General features: G+C 38.2%; 1 long non-coding RNA gene across 1 annotated transcript; it reads right to left on the minus strand.

Moving 5' to 3' along the window:
* Positions 1 to 835: 835 nt before the first annotated feature.
* Positions 836 to 11,055, minus strand: LOC128248564 (uncharacterized). Its single transcript, XR_008264737.2, has 2 exons — positions 10,957 to 11,055; positions 836 to 1,638 (listed from the first exon to the last, which is right to left on the minus strand). It is a non-coding gene; the product is annotated as an uncharacterized LOC128248564 (long non-coding RNA).
* Positions 11,056 to 11,931: the final 876 nt, after the last annotated feature.

Below are 11,931 nucleotides of genomic sequence, written 5' to 3' on the forward strand. Positions count from 1 at the left end.
AATTCGTTCCGATAGGCGAAAGATCCTTTCTGTTGTTTACTTATTTTTTCATGTATACGTACATCTGTTTGCCTTGCCCAGAGGCTTAATGCATTTAGCTTAAGTCCCTGGCCACGCCGGTTTTGAGTAGTATCGGAGATAACTGGGCGAAACTACGTAGACATTCCAGACTTCGACTGAAGAGTTAATTGGCTGCGAATGATCCTTCTATCGTGTTTTGTCCTGTTTGCTGTTACGCTATCGTCTTTTTTTGATTTGAAGATTTGGCTGCTATTTCTAGGAAATGAAGCACTTGGTGGAGGTGCATTAATAATTCTGCCACCTCCAATAACAAGTGCGGGCAATATTCAAGTATTTTGATGGCTTTTCCCCCTTATTAGCTATTATTCAATCAACTGAAACAAGTAGAATAGTGTAATTCAAGCATAATAGCAGCCAAATCTTCTTCGAATCAAACTCTACCCTCATTTAGAAAATGTGTTACTGAGTACTAGCGAAAAATTGTTACAAACACAGATACGCACAGCGTAATTTATTATATAAACAATATATGCGTATAAATTACCATTTTTCTGTAATTTTGTCTGCTTTAAAAGAAAACAAACCAAAGAACCGAATAAAATATGTCAACAAGGGATTAATACCATATACACCGCCACAGCAGTAACTGTATTCAACTGAATAGACGTCAGTGATTGGTTGAAATTATCGAAAGAAGACAATTTTTAACATGAAATAACTTCGAATACAAAAATTTTTATCTGTTCTATAACACAAAATATACAAGTATACGAAGTTTAAAAGTGTTTCGGTACCAAAAACACTACGTAAAACATAAATGAAAAATGTTGCCCGTCAAACCAAAAAGATCCAACCTTTGTAAAAAGTACATTTTGTCACAAAGTCAAAAATGCAGTGAAAACGCCTCATTTTGCCCCACCCCTGCTAGAAATCGTATCGAAAACAAGATGTTGGCTCTCATAACCCAGGTCATATGGATAACCTCGATTAAGAACCAGTCTTCGAACGAATGTTTGCTCAACCAGCTAAACAACTTAAGGGAAATCTCTCTCTCTTTCTCTCTCTCTCTCTCTCTCTCTCTCTCTCTCTCTCTATCTCTCTCTCTCTCTCTCTCTCTCTCTCTCTTTCTCTCTCTCTGTTATATATACATAAATACGGACGTAGTAGATAACAGCTAACCTTCGGCCGCACCTTTGGACCCTGTTATGTCCACTACTCTGATTGGCGAATAGGTCTATCTGTGTCCTTCAACTGTCGAACTAATTGCAGCTTGTATAGTGTAAACTGCAGCTGTCTCCTGAAGATGCGCCAAACAGTTGTTGACAGGGACTGAAATTCTCGATTGGCTATTCTAACTGATTTCTGGGGGCTGCGCAAGAAAGCTTGCCGAACTTGTTCAACTGTTTCATTTGAAGTTGAAAGGTACCCTGTTCTCTTTGCCAGGTACAAACACCCCTCCTCCTTAAATTTTGCATGCCAATTCAAAATAGAACGCCTGTCTGGTACCTGCTTGGTAAACGTTGTACGAAATGTGCGTTGAACACGTGTTCTTGATGCAGTTTTAGCGTATTCTAGTATGCAAAATGACCTCTTGTTTCGTGAATGACATTACTGGATCTGAAAAGAGACAAAAAACAAAATGAAATCAAATTTAATTAATTAAATTTTAATTAAATTAACAGAAGAAAACTTGACACTTTTAGCTTTTAAATGGTACCAGTTCAATCATACTACCGTTTGTAGTTCATGATATAAAAGTTCTTAGAATGCGACATAAACTTTTGAAACATCCTGTATATTTTCAGACATCAGCCTACGTAACCTATACGCTTATATATTTATATGCAACTTCGTCATTGCCTCCCGGCGTTAATGTTACCATTAGCACTATATTATATTGTACTGTGCTTTATTACTTTATTTTTGTTTCGCATTATTTTTGTACTACCATCTGCTTGAGCTTGCTCAGGGTTACCTGAGTCAATCATGCCACCTGTCACGATACTGCATAATATTCAGATCAGTAGGGCAACATCTGTGTCCATACAGAGTTGGTCGATAAAGGTCCTTTTTTTTTTTTTACTGGACGGCTTTCTATCGTAAATCATTGCCGAGCTGTCCTTGGAAGTGTATCACTAATGAGGTCTTGCTTAGCTCTCCATCAACGCCTTGCAAAACGCATGCGTCTCTTTCCAATGACAGCAGCGATTGCAAGAAGACAGCTCTTTAGTTACTGTTTTTGGTCAGAATTTTTTTTCCATGAGATATTCAAAATAGCTCGTGGCATGCGGGTGTAAATTCCAATAAGCCTTCCTTTCGGTTTTTTTTTTTTTTTTGGTGAATTTTCAAACTATGGACTCGTTCAATAGCACTGATTCTACCTTTTCTCGGAAAAGGTTGCCATTAAGATCATCAGGTAACGATGATTTTCGGGTGACACCGAAGCCCTGCCGGACAGCTCTTTCTTTCGCAAGACAAATTTTTACTTCCTTTTTTTTGTGGATTCAATTTTACCTCCTAAATATACAGAAGAGTCTTTAGATTAATAGAGGGCTTTGTTTGATTGTACTTGGTCTACTATTTGTAGTAGATGTAGCCTGTCATTGAAACATTGATGTACGTGGTGAAGAAAGGGCTGGAGTTTTATATTTGGCTCAGCATGGAAAAACTCAACAAACTCAACAGCTGTAAGAGACTCTTACTAAGAGTAGAATACTTCTCAACTGTCACACACTAAAGTCTAAGCGGTGTAATTTTTTTCTACACTGTTTGAACGATCATCACAATATCCAATAGCAACAATCATCTCGTGCTAAAAGCCCAGATGCGAAGCTGAAGTCTTAGATTGCTGTAGCAAACAGTCCGCTCTTGTTCGACGTGTTCGAAACAACTTTTCCTACGCTTTAGCGGAGACATGAAATCGCAGATAGACCAAAAAGGCCCAAATTCACTGTCCACCATCTAACCAAGCAAAATTGTCTGCACATGCTAGGTTTTTAAAACCATAATTGTACTATATTACATCTTATTGAATGACTGGCGGACTGTTTTCAGGCGCTATACAATCCATGATGATGCGACCATCTTCAATAAATGGCCGCCCACCAAAAATTCCGATATGCGCAGCTCTGAGGTAGTACAACTCGTGAACTACGATCCGCTCCGAAGGAAGTACGCCAACAATTACCCCATTCGTCATAAAGGGCTCCATGCGCTTTTTTTTTTATCCTTCTTTGAGTTTTAAATTGGTTTTAATATCATAGTCTATCTTTCAATTCTTCCTCACCAGTCTCGTATTCCACTATTTGTTTAAGGTCTTCCCATTACCCGATAGTAGTAATCTTTGACAATAGATTTAACATTGCTTCGCTACCTACCACTACCCTCCCGCCGCCTTTTTCACCCTCTCTGCTTTTTTTCTGCTATCTTACAACCGAAGTTTATTTGCCAACATCTCGCTCAGAGATTTAAAATTAACTGGTTTTCTCTTTTAAATTAAAATAAACATTTATTTACATGAAAGAAAATTTCCGGAGAAATTTCATCTAATTCTTCTAAATCTTTCTGTTAAAAGTTGTAATGTGTTTATCGCTTTTTCATTAAGCACTGGTGGTTGTAAGGTGTGTAATGGAGTCACCATGATGTGGTGGAGTATGTTGTATGTTTGTGTTATCGTGTCAGGGTGCGATAGACATGTGTTTGCCTGTGAAATAACAAAGTGAGGATCTTGTTCAAAACAGGGGCACCAGTATTTTCTTAACGAAACACTTTGAAACTTGGGACACTGGTAGAATGTGTCATATAAAACATCTTTTTCTCTTAGTCTTCTTAACAAAAAAACGTACATCGCAAGTTATTTCATGTTAAAGTTGTCGTATTTCTGTAATTTAAACCAATGACTGACGTCCATTCAGCCGTAAAAGTTAAGTGCTGACTACGTAAACAAACGATTCTCGGCGGTGATAAAATTATTATTTCCTTGTCAAAAAATGGCTGAAGCATATTGGCAGTAGCTAATAAACCTTTCTATTATAGGCACAAGGCATGGTTTTTGAGGGAAGGAGCAAGTCAATTAGGGTTAGGGTTAGGGTTAGGGAAAACGAACACACGTGTGTTGCCTCTGCAAAATGTCAGAAGTAATGGAGATTAAATACGCTTTACACCGCTTAAAGTGCCAACGGAGTAAGTGTAAACAGTTGAATACTTGTCAGTGATTGGTTGAAATTATCGAAATAAGACAATTTTTTACATGAAATAAATCCGAATACAAAATTTTTTTTCTGTTCTATAACACAAAATAGATAAGTATACGAAGTTTGAAAGTCTTTCGGTACCAAAAACACTACATAAAACATAAATGAAAACTGGTGCCCCCGTTTTGAACAAGATCCCAAAGGGATAACTGTGTTCAACTATAACATATTTTATTTGCTGCTTCTTCACCACTACATTAAATTTTGGCAACTTACTTCGAGTTGCTAGAAAAAATGGAACCAGGATACATCTGTGGAGTTGATGTATCCGAAGACTAAATATGTTCGTGTGTGTGTGTGTGTGTGTGTGTGTGTTCGTTCTTTTATCTTGCGTGGCACGGCTAAAATCTCTGTGTGATAGTCGCAGAGTGCTGGGTCGGTCTGTCGCGCATCACAGTCTCCGTCTGTCTTGTTGACCACTGAATTTATAAGAATCGTGGCAGCTAGAAGGACACACATACTGCAGCAGAGTTTGTACCTAAATAGGTCAGCTCCTGTCCATTTGAACTCCGCCTGACATAGCCTTAGGTCGAAGGTTAAAGGGAGATCATCAATCACTTTTTGACAGGACAAAGAAAACCTGTTTTCGCGCCTGTTGATCGTGGTGGTTTGGACGACCGAGAATTCTTAGGTTCAGTTTCGAATCTAGGCTTGGAGAAGGAAGTGTTAATTTTTACACTACCCACCTTCTAAAAATTACAGCTAAATAAGATTTATTTACATGAAATAAAATTACCGGAGACATAACACGTTGTTTACAAATATTCTTTTCTACTCAAGGCACAAGGCCCGAAATTTTGGGGAGGGGACCAGTCGATTAGACTGATCACAGTACGCAACTGGTACTTCAATTTATCGACCCCGAAAGGATAAATGGCAAAGTCGACCTCGGCGGAGTGCTGTTTTCAGAATATTGACAACAGTGTATTTATAAATTCTTCAGTTTCCATACTTTCATATTCGTCCAAAATATTATCTTTGATTGCTATAGTAATTCAAACCTCCCGCTAACAAGCGTACGTGTTCAATATCGATCTTATTGACATCTGAATCAGAACACAATACAAGATTCGCATGGTAATCGGAGGTCGCCATTTTGAATGCCAACATTTGTTAACTTGACAAAGCTCTGACTGGCTGTATGCAAATGAGTACTTTACTGGTGTCCGAAACACTCGTGGGGAAAAAAATTTCACGAGCCGGCCCTGCACACCGCCCAAGAAACATTTTTCATTCATCAACTCAATCAGTCACCACTACAGGCCGACCAACAACCCGCAGACTTGTATGTTAAAGTGTATATGTATGTTAGACACAATGTCATCTAATAAGTCCCCATCTTTTCGTTGTTTAAATACTCAATTAATCATATGCCTGCGTTTAATATACATTCACACCAAGTTGTTTTTCCCTGGTATTTTCTTTCTTTCTTTCTTACAAAGTATCTGGCTACATGCCGAGAAAACCTCTGACAAACAGGCTACTGCATCAGTCAAAATATATTTATTACGCTTGACTATAGTATCAAATTCTAAACAGCAACAGCAATTGGTTCTTATTGCACGGACTTTGGAGGACTTAATGACTAAGTCAGGTCAACCTAGACGACATTTGAGCTCAGAATTTAGAGTCACGAAAACGTTCTACTGTTGGTGTCAACTCGCCTTTCATATACAACAATTTTGATTTCTAATTTTGACGCTCAGCCAACGATTGTGGGGAAACGGTTATAATTGATCAAATCAGCGATGTAATCGTTAGAGCCTCAGTATTTGTTCTGGTTCTTTACATTTAGATTTATCTTATCACCTTGAAGGGATAAAAGGAAAAGTTGTGCTCGACGATATTTGAGCTCACAATGTAAAGCGCCAACAACAATAACATCATCAACAATAGTAAAGGTTTTTGATATAGGCATAAAGTCAGCAATTTTGACGAGGGATAATTAGTGGTTATCATCTGCCCCAGTGTATGAAGAAGAGGACAAAAAAATATCTCGAGATTTTTTTTTATTACATTTTTTTTTTTTTTGATAAACAAAAAGCAAATGTTGCCGTTACTAAGAATGGCAAAACGTTGAGAAAGTTTGAATGTCATTTTCCTTGGTGTAATTGTAGACGCAAAGGGTTGGTTTCTGATCGTTGCGTTGATAAGATAAAATCTAAAAACACTCACGAAAACTTCTAAATTCACTTCTGAATTACTTGCTGAGGCGTCAAGATTATTGCTATTGTGAAACTATCAGTTCCACTTCAGCTCCTATAGAACTGAGTCAGTGACCAGTTTCAAGGAACTGTGACGAATATGTAGAAAAAGACTTATTTTATGTATAAGAACATATTTATTGCTACATTAATGCAGAAAGTGTTCATGCATTACACGAAGAAGAATATTTAGATGAAATGACGTAAAGTGCAGGAAATCTTCGTCAGAAATTCGAGGGACAGGTTAATTTTTTACACACAAATACATATATTCTAGTTGCCGTGTTACCGTGGTGTGTTTCTTCATCTACCACGCCAGGTTGAATATGTAGCGGTGAAAACAGTTATATGGCGAGAGGGACATCTGCCGAAGATCGGATCACTCCGAAATTTTTTTGCGCTCGAATGAGCTGTATTTGAAGGCTCTCTTCATTGAAAGTTCTAGTCATACCACCAGACTATCACGTGAGCAAAAGTCGTTGATTGGACTGAAAGGAAGTTTGCGCACATGATCAAGGCGTGATTACAATGTAGCAAAATGTGGGTCGAAACCAACTGTTATAAATATTCTGGCTTCTCAAGAAAGAAACGGAAAGTGAATTTTAGCAGTTTTTGTGTATTGTTTAGATAGCAAAAATGACTCATTTATTATGTAACGACACATTTCGTCCATGTCGACTTTGCTTTTCATCCTTTCAGGACCGATAAAATAAATAGCAGTTGAGTACTGGGGTCGATATAACCGACTATATTCCTCTCTCAAAATTCAGACATTGTGCTTTCTACTGTAAGTAGAAAGAGTTATTAAACTGTTGTAACTTCGAGAAATATTGCAGATTTTCGAGCAGACAAACCATCATCGGCATTAACTCTTTACTCTTTTACTTGTTTCAATCATTTGACTGCGGCCATGCTGGAGCACCGCCTTTAGTCGAACAAATCGCCCCCCGGACTTATTCTTTGTAAGCCTAGTACTCATTCTATCGGTTCTCTTTTGCCGAACCGCTAAGTTACAGGGACGTAAACATACCAGCATCGGTTGTCAAGCAATGTTGGGAGAACAAACACAAACACACATATATACATATACATATATACGACGGGCTTCTTTCAGTTTCCGTCTACCAAATCCACTCACAAGGCTTTGGTCGGCCCGAGGCTATAGTAGAAGACACTTGCCCATGGTGTCACGCAGTGGGACTGAACCCGGAACCATGTGACTGGTAAGCAAGCTACTTACCACACAGTCACTCCTGCGCCTACAGAGAAAAGTTAAGCATATTTTTAATTAGCCTATATATATATATATATATATATATATATATGAAATTTTGAATTTAGTTCACGGACCCCCAGCGCTACCTTTGCGCGGACCACCAGGGGTCCGTGGACTACAGGTTGGGAACCACTGATCTAAGAATTTGTTATCCAATATATCATTCCCTTTGATTAAAGACGGTAAGGTGTGATTTCAGAAGAGAAACGTTTCCTTGATATAATATAAAGAGAATCTTCGGGAAGTTTTATGTGATAATATATAAAGCTTGCATTTCAGTTTTGATTAAAAGTTCATTTTAGTTGCAGCTAGACACTATGTTAGTCTGATCCACGATATATATGACAATGCCTCAATCATTGGATTGTACAAAATTATTCATAGGACCAGACTAATATATATACGATGGGCTTCTTGGTGGAATTTGAACTCAGAATGTGAAGACAACGAAATACTGCAAAGCATTTCGACCAGCGTGCTAACGATTCTGCCTGCTCACCGCCTTTGTTACGTATGTGATATTACAATGTCATGTGTAAATTATACTGTTATGCGGGACCAGCACCAGAATAGTCAGCACCTGAAGCCAGCCCTACAACGTACATCCCCTTCTCTCGGCTTACAATGTACCTCCCTTATTCTCCCAGCTCTACAATGTATTCCCTTTCTTCTTGTTCTACAATATACTTCCCTTTCTCCCAGTCTTACAGTGTACTTTCCCTTCAGCCAGTCCTACATACTCCTTTTCGTCCAGCCCTTCAAAGTACTCTTCTTCTCCCAGCCCTACAATGTACTCCCTTATTCTCCCAGCTCTACAATATGCTTTCCCTTCTCCTAATCCAACCATGTAGTCTCCTTCTCACAGCCTTACGATGTACTCTATTTCATTTTACTCTACAATATGCCACCCCTTCTCCCAGCTCTATTAAACGCTTTCCCTACTGCAAGCTCTATATTATGCTTCGTCTTCCAGCCACTATAATGTAATCTCCTTCTCCAAGCTCTACAATTTACTCCCCCTTCTCCAACCTTTATAATATATCTCTCATCTTCTCTCAGTCCTACCCATTTTTCGCAGGCCATCAACGTACTTCCACTTCTCTCAGTCCTACGTTGTGCACCTCCTTAATTAGCCATCACCCTCTTTATACTAACAGAAAATGCAGTCGAAAAAGTTTAATTAACATGCGCACAAAAAAAAAATTGCGTTTTATTATTATTGTATATCACCAAGTAAATCTGTTATCTGATAAAATTGGAAATGTTCCACACCAAATCATCCCAGTAGAAGACCATTGCAAGTCTATCCTCTATACGACGCTATTTCGAGAGTGGCTTCCCCTGTTCTCTTCATTACTGAGATGTAGCATTTTCAGTTGGATTAAGACATTTTAAGTTATTCAGAATTTGCGTTCCCACTTCTCCAGACTTCAGCTTCGTAAACGATTACCTAGATCACCTGTTGTGTAGCTCCGGCTCTGCTAGTGCTATATAGTAGGCAAACTAAGCGATCTTTTACAAATATCGAACCTAAGTTCTTTGTGCTATATATTGCCAAAAAATAAAATTCAAATTTCTATAAATGATGTATTATATATAATAATGTTCAGTACAGTTGAAATCTGTCCGATCAACAAGAGTACAAAGATATAAGTTGTGTTTATCATATTAGACTTAAATATATACATAAGAATGGGAAGAAGGGCAAAAAAAAAAAGGAATCAATTCACCACCTTAGGTTGAAAATTTGGGGGCGCTGAAAAACCACTCTAATGACTATTGAAGCACGCCAGCACGCTTGCAGCGTTGCCACGGGTGATGGCGAGGCTGATGCGCAGGAACAACCAAGCGCCCTCACGAGCTTCAGCAGTTACCTCTGCTAGGCGAGCTGCCAGTGAAGACAGGAATCTCGCAGTCAGTGGTCCGACCCCCACCAAACGTCTCGAACGCCAAAGGATGGAAAAATGTAGTTGGCCGACAGATCGCGGTACTTCAGAATTTTGTTCCTCTCGGCCGCAGAAACTGTGGATCTCGCCCTGGTTGCAGCATCCAGGATGTGAGAAGAAGCAAAGGAGTCGCTAGCTATAGGAAAGCCGCAACGTATAATATACATACGATTTCCAAAGATGCCAGAGTTCGATCGAACTTGAATCCTTACGACTTACTTACAAAAAGAGAAAAGAAATGGAAAATTTCGGAACAGGTAATCGTTTCCCGTCTTTGGATCTCATAAACCGTTCGTACACAATATTCTAAAGGAAAATACTGGACGACCCACCAGATCATAAATTTGCAAAAAAAAAAAAAAAAAAAAAAAAATCTTTAGTCGGTCGAATAGTCATTACTGGCAGAAGAAAAGCTAAACGCAAGATTTGAACTCGTAACGTGGAGAAAATACAATAAATGCATTTTCAGCGTTCTGTAAATTAGCCCCATCGTATTCGGTTTTATTACTGTAACGAGACCACATATATTAAGGAAAGTATAGCCGGCGAAATCAACCCTGGTATTTTATCTACCCCAGTAGGATTCGAAATAAATACTGCAAAGCATTTTGTCCCAAGCTCTATCGATTCTGCCATTCCTTTCGAACTTCATAATATTGGTTACTAACACAAACAAATTACCATAATCTTTTGAAGATAATACCAGTCGATTAAATCTATCCCAGTATTTGACGAGTACTTATTTTATCGACCCCTGGAGAAACTAAAATGGAAGTTGACTTCTGTAGGAATTTGAATTTTGAACATAAGAGACTGCACATAAATTTTGTCCGTCATTCTGCCAATTCGACCAGTTCTTTATATTAACTTCTGACAAGGTCACCTATACATTTTGGAAGAGAATCTCGTCTATTAAATCGACTCCAGTCCTTGACTAGTACTTCGTGTTACCGAGTACGATATGTAGTGAAGGTCCTTTACGTTCTAAAATCATATTCTTCAAGGGACATGGACTTAGAACGCAGATCCACGAATTTCTTTATTAGTACTTTATTTTATCAACTCCAAATGGATGAAAGGCAAAGGAAGGATTTGAACTCGGAACGTAAAGAGTCGGAATAAATATCAAAAGAAATTATTTTCCGAAGCTCTAACGATTCTGTGAATCTAGCGCTTATATTAAGCTGAAGAATATCAATAAAAAAAAAGCATGCAATTCAAGGGAAACAACTTTGGGATTATGTAAGATTATTTACCTTGTATTATATTTACGATCCAGCAAGGGAACTTCTTACGTCATTATTCGGCCTGCTAGAAATAGCAGTCAAGTCTCTCCCAAATCACATTGAACAATCTCTAAAAAAAAGTACACATTGAATAATTTATAACGATGAGCTAGTCATAGCTAGAACATCTTTGTTCCTAAGTTTTCTCTATCAAGACGATGTTGATACTTAACAAAGATAGCACATATGACCCATATCGTGCACAAACAAGAACATACTATACCTAAATCATGCTCTAACGATACACCATCACTTATATCGTGTTTAAACATTTACTACAGCACACACAACCACCATCACCACCACTTACATCATAGTTAAACAACAGCATCATACATCACCATTCAATATGGTGGTTAAATAACGACGACGAAGGAGAAATATTCTTTATTTTGAACACACAATAATAATTTGGAAAAGGTCATCAAGCGCTCATATAGACATACAACTTCATTAACAACCTGGATATAATGTAATTCTTGGTTTACAAAATAAAGGAATGGTTCCGGTTGGAACGCCTTAGATCATAGATCTGCTCAATCAACAGTATACAAAAACAAGTCTTAATATTGGTATTACATTTTTTATTGTTGATTGGTGAAGATTAGAAATTGCTTTTTAAATATCCTCCGTTACTTATCTATAATATTGAATTGTGCGTACGCGTGTGCGTGCGTGTGTGGTGTGTGTGTGTGTGTGTGTGTGTGTGTGTGTGCTTGCGTGTGTGTGTGTGTGTGTGTGTGTGTGTGTGTCTGCCTGCCTGTCTGTCTGTCTGTCTGTCTGCGTGTGAGAGCTACAATAATAAAATGATTGGATTTATTTGAGTACGGAATAAACTATCCTAACACAAAAATTTTCGATGTAATAATGTTTTGATTACAACACTTTTTTTAATATTCTGTTGCTTTGTCTAGAGGAAGACGCAGTACCCATGACCCTTACTGG

Source organism: Octopus bimaculoides, chromosome 8 (genome assembly GCF_046866305.1).
Source record: "Octopus bimaculoides isolate indiv1 chromosome 8, ASM4686630v1, whole genome shotgun sequence".
Taxonomy (NCBI): domain Eukaryota; kingdom Metazoa; phylum Mollusca; class Cephalopoda; order Octopoda; family Octopodidae; genus Octopus; species Octopus bimaculoides.